The sequence below is a fragment of the Hylaeus anthracinus genome, unplaced genomic scaffold (genome assembly GCF_026225885.1).
Source record: "Hylaeus anthracinus isolate JK02 unplaced genomic scaffold, UHH_iyHylAnth1.0_haploid 12002, whole genome shotgun sequence".
NCBI lineage: Eukaryota > Metazoa > Arthropoda > Insecta > Hymenoptera > Colletidae > Hylaeus > Hylaeus anthracinus.
In genome coordinates this window covers 6298232-6319610 of record NW_026534349.1, presented here as the reverse complement: position 1 = coordinate 6319610, position 21379 = coordinate 6298232, and the positions used below count along the sequence as shown (strand labels likewise).

The 21379-nt window shown below is 44.7% G+C and overlaps 1 protein-coding gene and 1 long non-coding RNA gene across 2 annotated transcripts in view; one reads left to right on the top strand and one right to left on the bottom strand.

The window, feature by feature from the left end:
- The window catches only part of LOC128892260 (uncharacterized), a 215460-nt gene that overhangs the window by 192290 nt on the left and 1791 nt on the right, over positions 1-21379 (top strand). The window lies entirely within an intron of this gene.
- Positions 12712-15534, bottom strand: LOC128892274 (uncharacterized). The gene is made up of 3 exons (XR_008461036.1): positions 15022-15534; positions 13807-14293; positions 12712-13047 (listed from the first exon to the last, which is right to left on the bottom strand). It is a non-coding gene; the product is annotated as an uncharacterized LOC128892274 (long non-coding RNA).

Here is a 21379-nt window from a genome sequence, read left to right as displayed (position 1 = left end):
CATTGAGAAGGAAACCGCGTAATTTTTCAACCACTTCTGGCACCACGCGAATCGCAATCTCGATGCATCTTGTTAAATGGACTGAGGGCGATTTTCTACACGATCCGAGGTCGACTTGTTGGTAGTATCTTTTTATAAATTAGCAAGATTTTTGCTGCTATTTGGATAGTTTCATTACACGAAATTTATTGAGACGCACTCGGATTGATATTATTTTCTTGTGCGCACATTTTTATAGTTCAGTATTGCGAGATACTTCACCATTTTGCTACTAGGCTGCATTAATATTTCCCTCGTGATGAATTTAAGATACTTGTAGCTTAAAGTATAAACATTCATGGGAGAGCGGGAGGCTTGTTATGTTACCATAGAGCCTCAAGTGACTTGAAATATAATTTCCAAAAAATTCTTATTAAATTCTCCATCACTCCAGCCACGATACCAAAGTACCTCCCTATACCAAATCTCCCTATACCTTTCCATACCAAATTGCACCAAAAAATGTATACGCCCTCTCCACGAGTACACCAACAAACCCAGCAAGTTCAATTGTGATCGACCGCGTAGTTCTCACTGAAAAAAATCCCAAACATCACCTATTCGGTTCTTCCGCGATGTTCCTTTGAAGGAGACCTCGGTGGAATCGAACCCAGCATTTTCACGCTAAAAATAAGCAGCCTCTCTCCTCGCGTGTAATTAAATTCGCCGAGTGAGAACGCGGCGACGCGTAAATCTCCGCACACCCGCCGCGCAACATCTGCGACATTGTGCGTTCGCGGTTTTACGAGCTCGTATATACGTCTTAAACCCTTGTAATCCGCTGCCGCTGTTGCTCTCACGAAACACGTCGGGGATACCAGTAAAACAGTACTCGAGTTTAAAAAAAAAAAAAAAAAAAAGAAGAAAAAGCTGTCAGCCGAAACTTTCTCGCTGACGCGACTCTGCCTCACGGAATCGAAACATGTAACTCTCTGGGTCAGTATCTATGGACTTCTGCATTAAATTATTAATGATTGGTTTTATAGTGGACTAGTAGGGAGACTAGTGGCGCCACCTGGAATGACTGTGGCGCCATTAGTTCGTGTACCCGCCGTGCCCTGACGTTGAATCCTTTATTATAGCCTTGAAGGATAAACTTCTGAGTGTGCAGTAGCTTTAAATCAATTTTTTGACAGCTCTGTTCGAGTCGAAAGTATCCTTCTTACCTGCCGAAGTGCGTAAATGCTTAGAATTAAAATTTAATTTATTTATTTCGTTAACTCGATCCCCACTGTTGCAAGTAAACGTCGAATCGAGCCTGGAACGATGTCAATTTTTAATTGTCGGCTCCCTAGCGCGTGGAACGACCGCGCCAAATTTAGGTTGTCGTTTTCCTAGTGTTCCTTCCGATCATGCCCGACGACCCAGATCGTCGATAGGAAAAATCGCATTGGCGTAGCTGTACGGGAGCGAAAATCGGGGCACGCAAGCGCCAAACACGGCCAAAATCATTGGCGGCGCTGCAACACCCGTTTTTGTTCGTGCAGGGGGGACACGGACCAGCCGATTTGGAGGTTAGGGTCGCAATACGGCTGGGGAACGCTTCGAGGCCGGTCCCGCGTCGCGAACATACTCGGAGTTAGGGTTACCGGCACCTCCGTGCAACTTGGACTCATTGTCAGTCAGTTTTCGTTTACTCGTCAAATATTTTTCACTTTTTGCAACTAGTTAGTGTATTATTTGCTATTAAAAAGATACAAGGAGGTACCATTCAAAGGTTATACATATATATATTGGATATGATTATTCTGTTTTCGTTATTTATTTTTAAAATTCAGATGAGTATTAAATATTGCAGTTCTAAATGTTCCTGACCATATCAAATATGATGATCCTGTTTATTAATTTCGAAAATACTTACTCGTATTAAGTATGAACGTAATTTAATAAAATCGTGAAATCCTGTCCTTGTCGACATCCAAAAAAATCCCGTGTACACCAAAAATCGTAAACCTGTGTTCGTCGTTCATTTTTTTTTAAATTTCTCTCGCAAAGAGGCGTCTCTATAGGGTGGCCGGTTCGCGTAGAGTCGTCCCTGATTTTGTGTAACCCCTCCCGGAACAGTGGCCACGCTCGAGAGCAGGCCTTTGTAGCGAGAGGATGGCACAGTGCCAAAATCACTCGGCGCAAATCCCCTCGTATCCGCGGCTACCCTACTAGCGGACCTGCGAAAACCAGCCACGAAGACCACGTTCCATTTATTGTCCGCTTAGAAAACGTACGACGCCGACGCCGAAATAATCGAAGGACGCCCAGCCCGCGGAAAGGTCATGGATGGATGCCTCTCTTTCTTCATCTCGAGCTGAGAAATTTCTCTTCCCCATCGTTTCATAGGAACTTGGAATCTAATTGGCTGCTGAAGGATCTCGGAATGTTAAGGGGCGCCATGAACTTGGAATAGATGAGTAGAACATCCGCTATTAGATATATCGAATCTTCTGGGGGTAGCTTTGTGACTTTGTTGGCGTCTTTGTAGAGGGTATCCTTGGGTGGATGCGCAGTTTTCAAGATTCGAGTCAATTTTTCTTCCAATTTCTGAGTATTCAGGGCACTCCAACTCCCCTTCTTCCAATTTCTGAGTATTCAGAGTACTGCAACTACCCTTTTCCCAATTTCTGAGGACTCGGGGTACTCCAGATGCTTTTCTTTTAATTTCTGAGTATTCAGTGTACCCCAACTCCCCTTCTTTCAATTTTTGAGGATTCAGGGTACTCCAGATGCTCTTCTTTTAATTTCCGAGTATTCAGTGTACCCCAACTCCCCTTCTTCCAATTTTTTGAGGACTCGGTATACTCCACCGAGTATCATTTCCTCGATCGGTTCTTTTCTTCCTCTGATTCAGCCATCGTCGACTAAATTTTAGAGTGATCGGATCACGAGAAAATATGTCACCCTCCACGGATGATCGTCCAAAGAGAATTAAGGGTGTAGCTACCGGAGTAGGTCAGCCCCCTCCCGAAGAACTTTTCTCCCATCGAAGTTCAGATATCGAATTTCGTGCATCGAATGCCATGATAGTTATGGGAAATTTCCTTGTATTATTTTTTCAACTCTCAGACGAGCTGGGAATACCGAGGAGGCATTAAACATTCAGTACCATCATTTGGGGCGGAGATACAAGTTTATATCTTTCTCGCGGCGTTATCAGTCATAATTATCGAATTTCGTGCGGGGGGAGTTAAAATTGTCGGGTTTACTTTTCAGCGCCCATTCACAAAGAAACGCGAACGTTGAGGTAATTCCCAGCTCTGTCTGTTTAAGTAGGTTAGGTGAATCAATGGTTCAGAAATGGAAATTATTCGATCAGGGTAGGTTTCGTTGATGAATCTTCCAGTTGGTTACGGAGGGAAACTTCTTTTCTATATTCGTACGTTCCTGTTGCATTTTCATACAAATAAGTGTAATCAATTCTTACATTTTTTTTTAAAAAACACGTTACCATAGTATTTCTATATTTTATTATATTTTATATACTCTATTCTATATTTTAATAATTAAACAACTAGCTTCCTGACATTTTTTTTTTTTTTGTTAAGAATGACGCTCTTATTTACCAGAAGACATCGCAGAATTGCTTTGAAAAAAAAAAAAACAAAAGGTTTTCGAGTGCAAGGGGTTAACATTCTTCCCTTATTCTATTTTTATCGCGAGTTCAACGAGGCATCCATTGCGCGTTCAAATCCGATCAGCGATTTCCAATAATTAATTCGAACGGTGCGCACGGGGGCGTCGGTGTTGGCAAATTCGGTTGAGCGTTATTGACTCGAAATTCGCGATTTTACGCAATCACTCGTTCCCGTTTAATGAAAAAAGACTCGATTGTCCGGCGAACCTTGATATTACTTTGTAAACTTTCTTATCATCTGGGAACAGAGCGCTCGTTTTCCTCGCCGGGATACGATATTGATAAGCGGGAATGCTTTACAGATCGAACAGTGTGGAAAGCGGTTCGATAGGTCACGGCTGCGAGACGCGCATCGAATGACGCAATTTGGGGAGGGAAAATTTTAGGGGAGCCCTTCCGTATTCGCGCTCGTCCGTGACGTTGGTGGATATCGAAGGATCGCGGAATTTCGGTTATTCCATCGACGATACTTTGAGGAAAATACACACAGAAACATCTGAAGCTGACTTTTTAAGGGAGGTGAACCACATTTAACACGCGGACTGCCGGATTAATACTCCTGAAAATTTCTACTGTGATTAAGTTTCGTTTTCAGACTACTGGAAACTACATAATCAAACATTTACTGTGGCATCTATTTTCACAACTTCATCGAAGTTTAAGAATCTCATTCAAATTTATTTTCTTTGTTACTGAACATTCAGAATTAATTTTGTTTGTTCTTGAGTGAAAAGCACTGTCAGCACTGTCGCCCATATATGGGTGACGTGGCGCTCAACGTGTTACTATGGGGCAAAGAAATCGATCGTGTAAATGAAAATTTTTGTCGAACACCAAAATACACGCATCTCGGTCAAGTATTGTTAGTTCTGTATGCAACATTGAGTACGTTAAATTGTATTTATTATATTGTTGCGCCGGGGGGTTGAAGCGCGAGAATTCATTTTATTTAAATATATAAAGTTTATTAACAAACTATAACTTTTAAACAATATAACGATAACGTAACGATAATCTTGGAGACTCATAACGAAACGTCATTCTCTCAATGAGTTCTCTCGAATCGCTCTCTTCTATTTTAAAAGTTCGCCGCTTCCTGGCAACCGGAAGCGCGGGAACATCTTCACACCGTCGCGACGATGTATCTCGGAACTATAGTGCGGCATCTTCATACCGTCGCAACAATATTTATATCGCAAGTGGACATTTCGTGGATTTTACGGATTTTCCGAGACAATTTCGTTGCTTCTCGCCGAAACTTCTCGCGCTTGTATAAATTTCCACCCCTTTTCGCGCGTTCCCCGTCCTTCCCTTGTTTCGTTTCGAGTAGAGGCCACGTTTCCTCGAGGCTGGAGCTCACTCGAGTTCTTCCCTACCTCGACTCCGAAGTTCCACGGATTCGAAAGTTCCAAATCGGATAAGGAGACGCGGGAAAGAGGCGTATTATTCACCGCGTATTACGCCCCGAAGATTTCTCCGTCGACGGAATTTCATTCCATGTGGTCGTTTCGCTTGGCGAATCGTTGATATCTCGTCGGAAGGAATGACGTATCTATCTGTAGAATGTAAGAATTTTACATCGAGTAAAAAACCTTCTTTTTCTTACTTCTCGAAGAGGCTGCGTATTTAGAGTAATTCTGGATATTGCTGGCTTGGAATAATTTCAAATAATCTTTACGGAAAATAAATCCAGATACTTTCTGTTTCGAATAATTCTTTACATATATATTTTCTGCTGAAAATCCTACTACTTTGAACGAACGAATGTAGCATCGCAAGCTTGCCTGATCCAACAGATTAGGGACTATATAATATTTAATATTAATTCACATTAGAATTGTTCTGAATTAAAATCTGTATATATTCCATTCTAAAACAATTCTACAAATATAAATGTATAAATATATATTGAAAATCTCACTATTCTGACTAGATATATTCAGCACCAATAGTTTCATTTTAATTTCTATTACAATTATTTCCGATACTACATCGCGACCCTGACACACGGTACGTTTCACTGTATCCCAGCTGAGATCAAGGATCGTTCCTCGCAATTCGGGGCACGTGTCTATTTACAATATCAACGAGACCGGCTCTTCGTCCTTAAGTGATTGGCCAATCCCCGAAGTTCGAATAATTCGCCACCGATTCCTCTCGAGCGAAATTCACAGTTTCGGAGGGTCGTTGGTTTTCAATCGATCAGCATTTAGGAACGAAGGGCCAGGGAGGCATTGGAAAAGGGTCCGTTTTCAAGGGAGGGGTGAAAAGTTCTCCAGGCGAACGATAATGCTTTCAACGGGGGCCACAGTGGTGCCCAACCGCTCGATTATAGTCGATTTTCTTTGACGTTGCTTTTGATATTTTATCTTTCAGCCAACTGTCAATATTCGAAGGCTGTGGAAACGAGTAAAGATTCCGCAAGGTATACTTTAATAAACGTAGAGTTATAGCTGTACCCGTGATAGTGTAAGAAATCTTAACGACCATAATCGAGCAAAGAAGTCTTCGCAGAAGATCAGAGCACTATCATTTGTTGTTGTAGACTATATGTCGTACTAGTGTCTCGGTATTATTAGATACCTCTTGGATGCCAGTGTCCTATTTATAGGATATGTCGTAACTGAAAAAATATCAGGGTAAAGAGGCTTGCTAGAGTAAAATAAAATTTTTACGACCGTAGATTCGAGTCATCCTCGAGCCTGGAATGATAAGGATTGAAACATAAAAGCGTAAAGATTAATTAACCCCGGGCTAGTTTTAAAGAGAGACATTTTATTAGGGACAAAATGTCTTTTTCCTTTCGATGAGAGACGAATATCGATATATTTTGATACTTGATGAACCAGTCTAGGGGTTTGTTTTATTTTTGGGGGTAAACCGGAATTCAGAGGTTAAATCTTTCCTTAATTGAGAACGAAGACTCTCGCAACAGAGTTCCGTTGAACTCCCGAACCTAACCCTCGTTAGCCGAGCCCGTTGTTATGGTAAGAGGGTCGTACGCGTTCGCAGGATGTCACAGGGGTTGTATTGTCCCCCGCAGGCGAGCATTTTTATTTCCCGTCGGAGGAGAAAGCGCTTTTTACACAGACCGACTCTCTCGTTTCTCGAGCACAATACCGGCGTAGTAATCTGAACGGTTATTCAGGGGTCGCATCTACCCTCACGGTTCAAGAAACCGTGTCGACTTCGGGATTTCCTCTCTGGCGAGTCATCCACTCGTGTCCGTCCATTTCGTTGTCGATCGAAGGTATGGAGCATTTTTCAGTGGAATGTAAAGTGGAAAAAGGACGGAATGGAAATCGATAGGAATTTCGTTCGGCTCAACTGCTCGTAAAATAATTGCTGATAGTATTTCATTCGGAATTGCTTTGTGTATTGTTTCATTACGTACTGTTTTATACGGTAATGAGCTTTAGGAATCCACACGCGGGAAACTCCACCCTTTGAGATCTCAAGTAACGAGGTCCGCGCGCAAGGACTCGACACTTGGAGATCTCAAGTAAAGGGGTTCACACGCAGAGACTCCACGCTTCGAAATCTTAACTAACGATGTCCACACGCAGGGATTCCACGCTTAGAAATCTTAATTAACGGTGTCTACACCCAAGGACTCCGTGCTTTGAGTTCCCAAGTAACGAAGTCCACACGCAAGGACTCCACGCTTTGAAATCTCAAGTAAAGGGGTCCACGCGCAAGGACTCCACCCTTTGAGATCTCAAGTATCGGGCTCCGCACGCATGGACTCCATTGCTCAAATTCACTGCACTCGGATGTTCCATCAGCATTACATAGTTACTACCAGACAAGGGATGAATCATATTAAACTCTTGCCACCTATTCTAAACAATAAAACTCCCCTTTCACATTGCCTCGCCCATCTCAAAAAGAGTCGATCGTCCAATATAGATTTGCAATTATTCGCAGAACAATGGCCATGTCTCCCAACTCATCCTCCGCGAGATACAATGTCCTCCTCGAACAACAGTTTAAGACGCTTCCTCGTCCCCTTAAAGAAACGAAACGTCCAACCGATAACAGTCGACGCGTTATCAGCGCAGTCGCGAGCCAGGGTATCTTGTTATCGAATTCGATAACGTCGCCGAAAGTTCTCCAGAAGCCAACGTTGTTTATTATGTCCGCACGGCAACACTGAATATTCGACAAAGCCTCGAAAGTTTTCTCGTTAACCCGTCGGTGTAAAAAAAAAAAAAAAAAAAAGAGAGAGAGAGCCCAGAAAGAAAAGTGCCCTCCCTCTCTCAAGTGGACAAAGGACGAGCGGAAGAAAGAGCGGGCGCCGGGGTTGGAACGTCCACCGAAAATTAAACTCGACTTCGAGCGTATCGCGTTGTTCGACTGGATATCGCAAACAAGTAATTAAAAGTTCTGGCTGGTCGGTTGGTTCGTTTGTCGGGAACGGAGGCCGGGGGTATCGCTAATCGAATTCGTTTCCCGTTGAAAATCCAGGCGAACGAAATAAAGGAACCGCTGGCATTTCGTCGGGTCATTTCCCTTTTCCAAGTTTCGCTCCATTCTGTTCGATCGCGTTCGGGGCAAATAGTTCTCTGTGCTCTTCGCGGATAGCTCGGCTGACGCGAGGCCATTTTTAACAATTGAAAGTTGTCAAGCTTCTTGGAGAACATTCAGATTCTAGTTATAATCGTCGAAGCGGGAGTATGTACGTAGAATATTTTGCTTTGTTTACAAAGTTTTGTACCATGCGATCTTAGTTTCCGTTATATGAAGACGAAGTATACAGAAGAAAGAAAATCAGAAAATCGTCAAAGAAAGCGAAAAGAAAATCCGTTCACCAGCCAATATATGTACTTTAAGGAGTCGAACAAATTCAGTGTTACATCTGGGTTAGCTCTTGAGAAGAAAGAAAGTAAAATCCATTCACCAGTGAAAACTCCTCAACATAATTCAAGGAATTGCGCAAATTCGGGATCGGCCTGCGCTCTATGGAAACGTTATTCTACTCTCAGACACGTTCGACGTCGATTCCAAGCTGGAGGATTAGACAAAGAGACGTCGAGTGCCTCGATGAATCACTTATTCGACAAAAGAAGAGAGATTCCCGCTCCCGGTTCCGATCCAATAGTCCCTATAAACGATTCTTCCTCTCTTCCCACAAATTTTCCGCAAGCCTCTCGTGCGCTCGGTGAAAAGCCCAAGGGAAACTCGTCCTGGCGAGCAACGAGACCGCCTGCTGCTGCATCTGCCCGTGGCAAAGGCGCAAGACGGTCGAGGTTTACCTTTATCTTCGTCTTCTGATTCATCGAGATACAAATCGCCGTTCGAACAAAGGAGACTCTGTGGCGACAACCGATCGATAAGACTTTTCCGCGTCGGAGGAAAGTCGCGTGGAACTCAAACGGCGAACCTGGTAAATAAAAGAAACTGGGACAGCGTCGTTCGACTGGAAGGAAAATTTCGTTGGAGTTTTCGGAAGCTGGCGGGACGAGATTTTTCAATTTCCTGGCGTGTCGCGATCTTTCGTTTCTATTTCGTTCGCCCCGGGAGACAGAGGCCTCATTTCCTGTTGCGGCTGAGAAAAGAGAAGCATGGCTGGTCCATTTCGCGGCTTGGCACGGTTGGTCAGGATTCGTTTCGACCACGACAGAAGTAATTAAACGATTTCGATGGAGGAAGCTGCGCGGAGAGAAATAGTGGATAGCTATTTCGCGCAAGAGCGAGATATTTTATAAATGAAATTTGCACATTCGTCACGGTAAATTCGTGGAAACATTACCAACGAATTCGTGAGCTCCTCTCGTTGAAAACGAGCCCAAACACGACCTCGTTCGGACTACATTTAACACCACGCGAATCAAGTTATTCGTAAAAATGTCTCACCGTGTATAAGCGAAGTAGTTCGAATGGGGTCGTGTTTGGACTCGTTTTCTTTGGAAGAACCTCATCGATGTATCGATAATATTTTCGCAAAGATATACGTAGAAAGTATTTTTGTTTTTTATTGCATTCATACTTCCGCAATGTTTGTCGAGGATTTCCGCGATATCAGTCAATTATTTTTGGCGTCGTACGAGCAGATTCTGGCCCATTCTGCGTGGCCTGGAATCAATACCGTCTGCAGTAGATAAGGACGTTCTTTGGAGCGCCCGACTGTCGAGAAGGATACGGTTGGGTACGACGTGAATGAGCTTGCGCGTTGCGTGAGATACCCCAGCGACAGCGAGAAGGTGGTGAGACGGGTACTGGCAAACACAGAGGAAGGAGGCGAAAGAGAAGCTGTCTCTAAAGTAAATAGAGTAGAAAGGAACACGGTGGGAGGAGCAGCGAGAAAGTAAGACACGGGGTAGTGCGGCAAATAGACAGAGCGAAGGGTAAATGTTACCTATTACATGTCAAATTGAAACAAACGAGGGGAATACGTAGCACGAACATGGTTAAATGGTTTGTTAAGAGTTATCTCTTAATCACAAGACTCTTCGTATGAAGAGTGGAAAGGAGGTAGAAAGTGTTTATATCAGACAGAAGATCCTTGAGTTATTACGAAATGTCGAAGGGATACAACGGGTCCGAGATAAAAACCAGGAATAAAGTAGCAAAGAGAACACGAAAGAGCCGAGAAATGCGGTGAAAATCGAACGCAGAAGGCGTAGAAAGACCTGAATAAGTAAAGCAGAGAGAAAATGGAGCAGCGGAAAATAAATTAAACAAAGAGAACCGTCGTAAAACGGAATCGAACATGGACCAAGGGAAGTTTAAATTATCGCTGCTAACAGGAACGGGCTCGATCGCGAAAGGAGCTCCGATAAATAATTCCCAAGCAGCTCGCGCAAGGAAAAATTCCTCCTCGCCGCGATAAGGTTAATCCGTTAAACGAGCCGAAATAATTTCAGCTCCTCGGGTCCGTATTCCAGGATTATCGCCGCTCGTCGCGAGGCTGTTATTGCCTCCGTACCCCGCTGAAAAATAGAAATAGCTGGAAAGTGTCCGTGAGTAGCTGGTTGCCACCCGATGAATCCCTATAAGCTTCTGGAACGGTTAAAATAAGGATGCTACAATTAAAATAAAAATGTTTCATTTGCAAGTCGTCGTAAGTCGCTGCTATTTTATTATTCAAGGTTCTTGGCGTTCTTTACAGTCTAAGTAGCAAAACCTTTACTTCCAGAAGCTAGCATCTTATTTATAGGGCAAGCAGCTTCGATGAATTTCGAACGAGCTCGCAGAAAATAATTTTCTACGTAGAACTTGTACTTGGAACCTTGGAGACTTCACTTGATCTCTACGATTTACCAACACCACCAACCAAAATTCAACGAAAGAAAACAATCGACAAGTTTTCTTTGGATTCTCCAGAAAATTAGAAAAATTCGCACCGGTTAATTTATTGCCTCGAGATCCTCCCGAGCCATTGGACAAGCTTCCACGTTCCCTCGGTTTCGCTTTCGTAATTTTAGCGTCTAGTTTGAAATATCTTGGACTCTGCGTAGGATCCTCGAGGAGCGAAAATAAAAATAGACCACGGACCGCGGTAGGGTGGAATACGAATTACGTGGGGGGTTCGCGTCGCCCCTGCAATGGCAGGAAGAAACTTAACTCGCGAACACGTAAGAATGATTAATGTTAGTTATTTCCAACGCAACGGCTCCGCTCCCGCGAAGAAACCAACGCGTCGGACGAGCCACGGAGATGGATATAGCAGCCTCATAAATATACGATGCGCGTCTCATTGACGGATATGCAGCTTCGCTCCCGTTCGATGAAAAAATAATCTCCCGAGCGGCCGTCCTCGTCTCCGCGATGCCAAAGACCGCGTTAACGAACACGGAAAGACTGTTCGAGCATTGGAATAGCAATCTTCGAGCCGCGTACGTTCGCTTCTGATGCGAACAGTGTCTTAATTCTTCCTCGGAAGCTGGATTTCTCGGGAGTCAGGTGTACAGAATCGGCTCTCGATACAACGATATTCTTACCACTGTCGGGGTCATTACTGTCTCTCGACGTTATTTAATGTAGGTGCGTGTTGTTTGTTATAGGAGTAGATTCAAATAATTGGTAGTAAAAATAACATTTTCATAAATATATTTTTGTGAGAGTGTTACCAATAAATTGCTGAGGTTCTTCCAATGAAAACGAGCCCAAACACGACCTCATTCGGAGTACTTTACTTATACCCGGTGAAACATTTTTACAAATTATTCGAATTGCGCGTTATCAAAAGTACTCCGAATGAGGTCGTGCCCGGGCTCATTTTCAACAGAAAAATCTCACAAATCCATCGATAACAATAACGATGGTTCGAATCCATGCTTAGTCGATGCACGTCTATTAAACACAAATTGAAGTATCAATCTGTATCCATCGGAATCGTGTTCTAACTTAAACTCCGCGCCAATCGCACCGTTCTGGCCGAGCAGAACCCAGTTCACCGCCAAGGAAAGGTGTATATTCGTTCCACGTATTATCGCATTGTCGTAAAAGCCGCACGGGCGGATGCGCATTGTTTGTCGGGCGTCCGTTACGGCCGGCTCCCCCGGAGCTTTCTTTCCAAAAAGTGTCGGAACCGATACGTCCTGTTGGAATGACGATCACGACCACGCGCGGGCCAGGGAAGCGGCCTTCCTCGGACAGAAATAAAGTCACGTTCCAGAGGAGAAATACGAGCGACCCATGCTGAATTCACTTGTCGTTGCCACATGCGTCGCTACTGGATGCCCACGCATAGGCGAGCCAATCGGTCGCGCCGCGATTCGACCGGCATGCGGCCGAGTTCCACGAACGCAATGGCCGCGGCCACCAGTGCCGGGAAAGGGAACTCGGGGCTAATAGACCGTGGAATAAATAAATAAACTGGTCGATAGCGAATTCGTCGGAGACGTTTCGTTACTGGGATTTTTCGGAGCCCCAGGTACATTAGGCACTAATCGTTTCTTTATTTTGGTAATTGAAAGTCGAGTCGATACGTATTTGGGTCGTAGGCGAAGTAGGAGTCTCTCAGATATACGTGTATAATTAAGAAGATGGAGAGGGATTATACAATAAGAATCACTGGTGGAGAATTTTTAAAGAACCATCAGTTTTATTTGTCATCGAGGAATGTACGTGGAGTTACACTTTCGTTGTTTACAAATTTATTTTGAAATTGAAACGAACACGATAAGGATCCTTTTAAGCTTCCTTATCGATTAAGTAATCATGCGTTCAACGGACCAGGTCGCAGTCCAACATTGATCTCGCTTTCCTCGCTTCCACTTGTAAACGTGAAGCTTCCTGCGCATGGTGTCTCATGGTATCAAATGCTCCTGGTCTCCACGAGTGCACTTGTTACTCGTGTGACGCAGCTTGATTGGTTCATCCTATGTACAGGGTGATTGTAGAATCTGGGACGCATCGCGCGTGTCTTCTGAATTGATCTAGAATAGAGGACAAAGTTAACAAATAAATGTTTCGATGTTCCACTCGTCGACAACTTGAGAGAGTTTCAAGTGATTAGGTACATCGAGTAATGATTATTCGTCATTTATTTCCCCCGGTTTCTACATTGTTTGCAGCTTATTTTTCTTTTCTATCTTATTAACTATTCGCTTAATGCTGAGTACTTTGAGAGCATGTAAATTGTGCAGCACAACGAAGCTCAAAATTGCCCGAGAATCAGAGGTAGAAATTAGAGGCAGAGATGCTAGATGAATATTCCACGTTGGCGAGCAATTTAATTTAAACAATGGAGTGGAATTTCCCTGCAGTCCCTAAATCCTTCGTTCTTTCATCAGCTGTACACCAACAGCTCTATTCGAGCAACGGAACTTGAAATTCCTGGATTATCGCGATAGAAATTAGAGGCAGAGGGAACAACTAATTTAATTCAAAACAAGCAGCGCAATATCTTCTACTACTTAAATACTCCTCATTCTTTTCTCAGCTGTACAGCTCTCTACAATCAATCGCATTTCAACTTCCTAGAATAGCATAGAGTCTAGGTAAATTTCGAATACCCTCGATCGTTTACCAAAAGCATTCGGACTACTTTCGATAACGCGTAATTCGAATAATTTGTGAAAATGTTCCACCGGGTATAAGAAAGTGCTCCGAATGGGATCGTGTTTGGGCTTGTTTTCATTGGAAGAACCTCAGCAATTTATCGGTAACACTCTCACAGAAATATATATATTTACCCTTTCAGTAACAGTTGTTTCATCTCCATTTCTACAATTTTATAGAAATCTCTCGTTCCAACGTTATCAACCGTTCGCCAGGAGCTCAACGGTCGGAAGTTTCTCGGATCGTCGGAGTGGAAATTAGAGTCGGACAGACCGGTTCGGAGGGTCTTGGAGAGCTTAAGTCCACGTGTTCGCGGTCAGGGCTCCTTTATGACCCGTTTTCGGTCTCTCCCGGGGGTATCGATCACAGGCTCTTCCCGCGTTAAATACAGTTTTCCGCAGTTCCCAGGAGAAGCGAGACCGCAGAGACCTCCGTAGTCGCGATGGGTCGCGTCGAATCGAAGATACCCGCCTCCAAAGTCGAGGAGGATGTCCTATCTATCCTCCAGCGAGACCTGGCCACCAGTCGATGGTAAGGTCTGGTCAATTGGTGTGAACGTACTCTGCGAACGCGTCCATTCTGGCTCGGGGGCTTGGGAAGAGCCCCTTTAGAAACGTTCCACTGGCAGCGGGCCATCCATTAATACGAATTAGAGTATTTAACTCGGTGAACGAGGAAGAGACGGAGATAGAACCGTGGAGGAAACGGTGGGACGGGGGGAGAGGATGAAGGGGAACGAGAATGGAAACGGTCGAGATCGCGAGGCGCGCTCCGCGGAAACAAATTGGCTTGAATCGCGACCGGAATTTCAGATCCATCGAAATTGGACGATTTTCCTTCTATTCGGCAGAGGGGGCGGGGGCAAATGTACCAATTATCGATGCTGTTCCTTTTTTTTTTTTCGCGTTTAGGACTTCGAACGATGGTAGAAAATCGAGGGAACGTTCGGAGGTTGTCTTGAGAGCGGGTTAGCGGAAACTTTATTCGTTGCTGCGTAAGTATGCAGGCCTTGGATGCGAGTCATTTTCATTCTTAAGTGAGGAAAATTACTAATCGCGCTGTGGGGTCTCTGTAGAATCAATCCCGAGTGATGTTTAGAGATAGTCTTCGAGATTGTTAGAAGTAGCTTTTGGCGATGTTACTCTATGGGATTTGATATGAAATATTCGTAAGAACGAAAGAAAAGGTAAACACGGTTGCGTTTATTATTTTTATTAAAGTCATTCGAATTTGTTGTACATGTAACAGATAAAATGTAACTTTCCTCGCGAAATTGTACGAGGAAGGAAAGCATTAGGATCGAGAAATATTATTCACCTTCCAACAGAAAATGGCTGATCGAAACTCACCCTCTGATTACAAGCGAGTCCCAAAATTTGGTCGTTATCGTGGTCGATTGCTCCCAGAGCCATAACAGGCAACTACGAGGTAGCCTTCGAGGCCAGTGGGGCCGAGATTGAAGCAAACGGTCACGAATTGTTAAATAATGGCGATTTCGTCGCCCCCGCGACACGCACGGCGAATTCCCGTTCCCACTGGCCGCTCGCGTCGTATCGAGTAATATGACGGAATTGCAGCTCGTTGCAATCATTAAGCTCTTCACCCGCCGGCTGTAATTTATTTCGCTGTCTAATAAAAGTCGCTCGTCGAGGAATCACCGATAGGATCGCCAGCGATCGCACACCGGAAGAATTACGTTTACCCTCGGGTAGATCGAAGACGAGCCACTTCCTCTCCGCGTCATTATTTTCAATTCCGTCTTCTGCGATGCGAAGTGATAGACCTCTGCGAACATCGTAAGTGAATGTTCCTCGTAGCTCGTTGTATCAGATTCCTCGACGTTTCGACACTTTCAGACACTTTCAGACTTTCGCCGGGATCAACCATTCGCAAGGATCACTTTGTTGTCTATGTGGAGTATGGATATTTATATCCAACGATGCACAAAGCATCCCATCGAGAACATTACACATACAGATTCCTCAAAGGTTCTTGCATCAAATTTCTCATCATCCGGACACTTTCTACCTTATACCCTCCGCCCTGCAAATAATCAGAGATCACTTTGCTGCGTATGTCCATCATGATATCTAAACATTTATTTCCAGGGATACACGATGCATCCCATCGTGAACATCCTACATGCACACACCTTAAAGCTCATTGCATCCTATTTCTCATCCTTTGCGCACTGTCCACCTTCCACCATGCAGATAATCAAAGATCACTTTGTTACGTGCCCCATCCAGAGCTTATTTCGGAGATCATCCCGATCCAGCGCGATATCTAAACGCTTCGCTCCATGGATGTACGCATTAGCATTCACATCCCCATGCTCGGCGTACGCTTCCTCCTAGGGGCATATTGCGCTTATAATTGCGTACTCGTTTACGTCTGCAGATTCAGCGGCTCAGACAATAAGCGGCTTAGGTATCTTTCTATGATGCTTGTTCTATCTCCGCCCTGACCTCCCTCGGTTTCGTGTCTCCACCCTCTGGCTGTCCCTTTCTGGCTCTTCCCGTCTCCGTCTCCCCCGGGGTCGTCCGCTATTGATTCCAGGTTTATTCTTGGCGACCCGGTCGCTTTGCTGTCGTCAAAACATCGAAAGCACCGGGCCGGAATATCCGTGACGGGTTTCAGACGTTTCAGTGTCGCAACCTTCGAGTAGCAGCGACAGAACGAAACATAGTAGACCACGATAGGACCACATTCCTCCTAGGTTCTTTCTTTCGCGTGGCTAACGGTACGTTCGGTTCTTGGGACGACCTCGAATCACATCTTTGGAGTAGCAGCTACAGAACAAAGCATAGTAAAACCATATTCCTCTCGGATTCGTTCTTCCGCTTTCCTAACAGTACATTTGAACACCTGACCCAACCTCGAATCGCAACCTTGGAGTAATAGCGACAAAGCAAATCGTACTAGGTGACAATAGGACCACGTTCGTTCCTAGGCTCGTTCTTCCACCTCCCCAACAGTACATTCGACACGAATCACGACATTGGAGTCGCAGACGCAGTATCGGCATTATTGGCCACGATCGACGTGCCTTCCAACCCCCGGGGTTTATAGTCAGCGCAGATCGTAAGTCGAATTTGCATGTGCCGTTAGTCCGCCGACAGACGAAGGTCCTAGCTGGCGGAATAAATTTCCCTTTCCGCGGCGGCAACCCGTTCCGCGGGCATTAATAAATTAGCATTACAAGCACGCGCTAAATTTCCATCTAACGACCCGTTTAATGGGTCCGGTGACTTGTTACTTACACCGTGTTTCAGCAATTAAACGTCGCGCAAAACCCGTGATCCGGGATATTGAATCCACCCCCGACGTCTGAAGACGTTGGACGGTCGGCGCGACCTTGCAAACACGTAGCAATTCAGAGACACGCGACGGAAAGTTTTCATTTCTTTTTTTGTCTTCGAGTTCTTTCGAATTCCTGAAGAATTACGATTCCGAACGGTGAAAACGATACAGGTGTCCCGCAGACAGGCATTGTCGTGCAATTAACGCTTCTTTCTCTCGAGCGACCGCGCTACGTACCGTAATTGCAATTCAAAGCGGCGATGACTTGTCACTCGCGTTGCTTCTATTAACGTTATCTGTGTCGGATGGTAATAGAGCTATTACAAGACCGCGCGTCAGCGCAAATAAAACGCGACGCTAACAACGGTGAGCCGAGACAGAGAACCGTGGATGAATCGTCGCGATTCAAACCTCGCCAAACAGGTGCAAACATATTCCTCTTCCTAATCAGGTAGCATTCATGGAGGAGAATATCACAGAGAGTTTATCTCTATTGTTGTTCATATTAGCGTTGTATAAAGTGAACCAAATGCAGTAGGAGACTGCGGTTCGAGTTAGGAAACCTTACCAAGCAAGTGCAAATGCACCATCCTCTATTTCCTGTCCAAAATTATTTATCAAAGCATGGAACGAAATTCACAAAGAACTAACCTTTTGTTTGCGTTAACGTGACCCAAATAAACCCGTTCGAACGTCAATGCAAGCAAGCCAACTCGCTCAAATAATTAAAAACGTGTCACTCTGCTTTATTTCCAGACTTCAAACTTTCAACAATGTCTTTCAAACGAATGTACTCTCCCACGAGGCAACGCGATAATTTATTGCCTACAACGTAACCAGCAGCCCCTTCGATCCCCGTTTAAATATTTGATCGTTAATTAGCACAACACTATGACAAACTCCCAAACCGGCGCTAATAACGCTAGGTGAGCGTTATGACAACAGAGATCACCCCGGCTAAACGTCCCCTACGTGAGTTCACCAACCCTGGAGGAGGTTGCCCCGAAGTCATGTTCTCCTGACACCAGGAGTAAAATTTTTCCCAAAATTCGATACGTATCAAAGATTCCTCGTGCCACCTCTTCTCGTATCATGTTCTTCCTGATACCGCGAGTTATTTTTCTGGCCGGAAATTTACACTTAGTATCTGGATCTGATGACAAGTATGGAGGTGGCGAACGAAAGCAGAGAAAGTGAAGAGAAATTAATGGAAAATGTACCAGGAAATGAAAGAAAATTCAGGGGAATGTGTCATGAACAAAAGGTAGTTAAAGGGCAATGTGTTAGGCAATGTGAAGGGTAATTGAAAGGTAAATTTATAACTATAATTATACCAAACCTGAGTATCTCACATCAGCAGCCATCCTCCAGGCAACACTTACCGTGTACATGTCACAGACTTTAATTCCAGACTCTACGAGAGCTACCTAAAGCAGTCACTTACCCACACATGTATTTTACCGCGTCATTATTTGAAGAAGTAAGAGCGAACATGGTGTTTCATCGCTTGGTGTTGGCTGGTGCTCGTTCACCGTGAACAACTCGGCATGGGACGTTAGAAGAAGGCGTGTCCAAGCACGCAGAGGCATACCAACGATCATTGTACTCCTTCAATGGAAGGACATAAAGCATATTACCTGCTACTGCTGTAAAGCAGTGAAAGTAGTGATTCAAGACGCACAGGAAAACCGCGTACAACGGTACGATGATGCGATCCACATTGATGGCAAAACAAGCAACTTATACCCTGCGGAAGACGGTGCTGATATTGTACCCTGTTACGTCATCGCGTTTTAGTATCGCGTTTCTATTGCGTCACAACAGCGTCAGCTACGTACGTCAATACAGTGGCCATGCGGGTGTCTCTGCCCCTTTCACATAGAGATTTTCCCTGGCGTTAGACAGTCCCCCCAGCGTCCGACCAATCTACTGCCAGATCTGGCAGAGATGGTCCAAGCTCGAATGGTAAGGGTCCTTCCTGCATTATCCCGCGGTCGATAACGCTTCGTGGCACGCAGTAAACCGATGTAGATGCTGCTGATGAGAATTTGTGAATTAACACTGCTAGATAGGCTTCTGTAATTGGAGTACTATGCGTATATATGACTGGAGGACAGTTCTAGTGGATACAGACTCTAAGTGTTCAAGACTTTAAGGGAGGTCAAAGTTTTGTAAGGAACCAGTTTGTAGGGCAAAGTCACTCACACGTGACTAGAGAGACCATCCAAGCTTCAAAGACCATATATCTAGGAATCAAACTTCTCAGAATCACCTTCACATGACTATCCATCCTCACTCGTCCTTTAGCTTGAAAGCACCGCGTCTCGAGTAATTTTCCATCCCGAGTAGATCCAAACATGGTCGAAAAGGGTCTAACGAGCTGAACGAAGAGAAATAAAAAGGAATACTGAAGAGCGTCGCGCCTAAGGGAAAAAAAGGGGGAAGACAATGGCGTCGAAAGGGAAGCTCCCTAGGCGGAAAGACTCGAAGAATGAAGACCCGAGGAGATCCGGCTGTTGAAAGAGCCGCGATGAACGAACGGGGATCGCCAGCGAAGAATCGCCTCCACTCTTTTCACGCGTTCTTATCTCACGAAAGAGTAGTTCCATGCGCGTAGAAGACAGAATAATGGGGGTGGATGCGATTCCCACGACCTAATTACCCACGCGCGGTTGTGTGTCACCGGGTTAACCCACTTTCATGGCAAACCCTCTATTGTTCTTCCGGAGGAATAATGGAAGGACTCCTCAGGAACCTGGCAATTTAGCCTCCGATTTTAATAACGCGACCGTCCTTGGATTTAATTGCAACGATCCGCGGCGACCACAAAGAAGGAACTTTTTCTCGAGTTGTATCCATGGTACTAAGAACTCGATAGGTTTTAGCCTTGTAGCTTTTTAATTTGTGGCAACATTGCTGCAAAAATTGGAGAACATGGTGTAAACCACCAAGCATCGGGATCCTAGACTTTACTTTCTCAGACTACACGAAATGGTAGTAAACCTTGACAACGGACCTTCCGAATGGGCCTTCTTAATCGAGATCCAAGACGCCAGAAATCGGTTGAGAATTTCTTGTGGGAACATCCGCGGTTATCAGCGTGATACGAGCAGCATCGCGCGAAATTGGCCTGGATTTTCCACCGCTGTTGTTGGAGCGCATTGTTTCTCGTTGTGTTCCTGGTATCTCGAGGAAAAATTGCACCCGGCTCCTAATAAGCGGCTCAACGATTCCCCGTTGTCCGGCTTTTTGCGGCCGAGAGATTGGAGGAACCATCCGCGTAGGTTGCACAAGGAGGCCATTCAGAGCTTCCCCTACGGGAGCAGCAGACCGTGGCGACGTAGTTGGCAGGGTCTTATGGTTATTACGCGCGAAACAGAGGGATAAGAAGCAGGTTAAACGGGGTTTCTGAGAATCGAAGTCTTCCTCAAACGTTGGCGACTAGTAACGTTCACCTCCGTTGAAGCTCTACTCCGATGTTTACGTCACCTTTGGGATGATGGAGATCAGGAACACGTTTCACGTCATACTCGATTAACGAGGACGCGATACCTTGTTGAAAAAGTTGCAGGATGAGTTAAATAAAACAAGTTCATTGTTTATAGAGGTTTACTTTGGATAGTATTTGTAAGACTGACTATTTTACTTATTAATACAAACATGTACATATATACATGCACATGCTTTCTGGAATAATATTAAGTCTCCTCTGTACTTATTTCCAGTCAAGATTATAACTGTACACTGTACGGAACTATATGCATACTTAATCAAGCATATTACAAATAACTCACTTAGTCACCGATTTCTATTTAATCACTTTCAAAGTAATCCGCATTGTTCACAATTTTCGCATGCTCCAAAATATTCGAGCATCTCTGATCTCAAACTAAATATAATGAAATTGTCCGTTCAATGTAAACTAGGCTCTACATAAACGTCGATAAAGATAGTAAACTCTAAATATTATCAGCTCGCCCACCTCTCGGATCAATTTTTTCACTCGCGGTACTCGGGTGCTCCACCCTTGAAACTTTCAGCAGATTCTCCGTATCGACCTCTAAATAACGGATGTTTCTTCGAACGGTGCAGCTCCGCGGGATTGAGTTTTCGTAACTCAACAAATGTAACAAATGGTCCCCGCGAACTTCGCGTTCCTCCGGCTCGCGTAAGGTCAGGTGTATATCCAAGGCAATCTCGAAAGACGACCGGACGTACAATCCGTAAGCTGTCCCGCGGGAGTTATGCCCGTCGCGGTTGTTTCTGTTGCGGTTGAGGAGAAATCGGCTCCATTTGCCGACTTTAAGGGCTGGCTGCCTCGAGACCGCTCCTCGGATCTGCATTCGTGGCGCTTTTCTTCTCTCTCGGGATTCCTGGGGACACATCGATCTTCCTTAGAGAAAT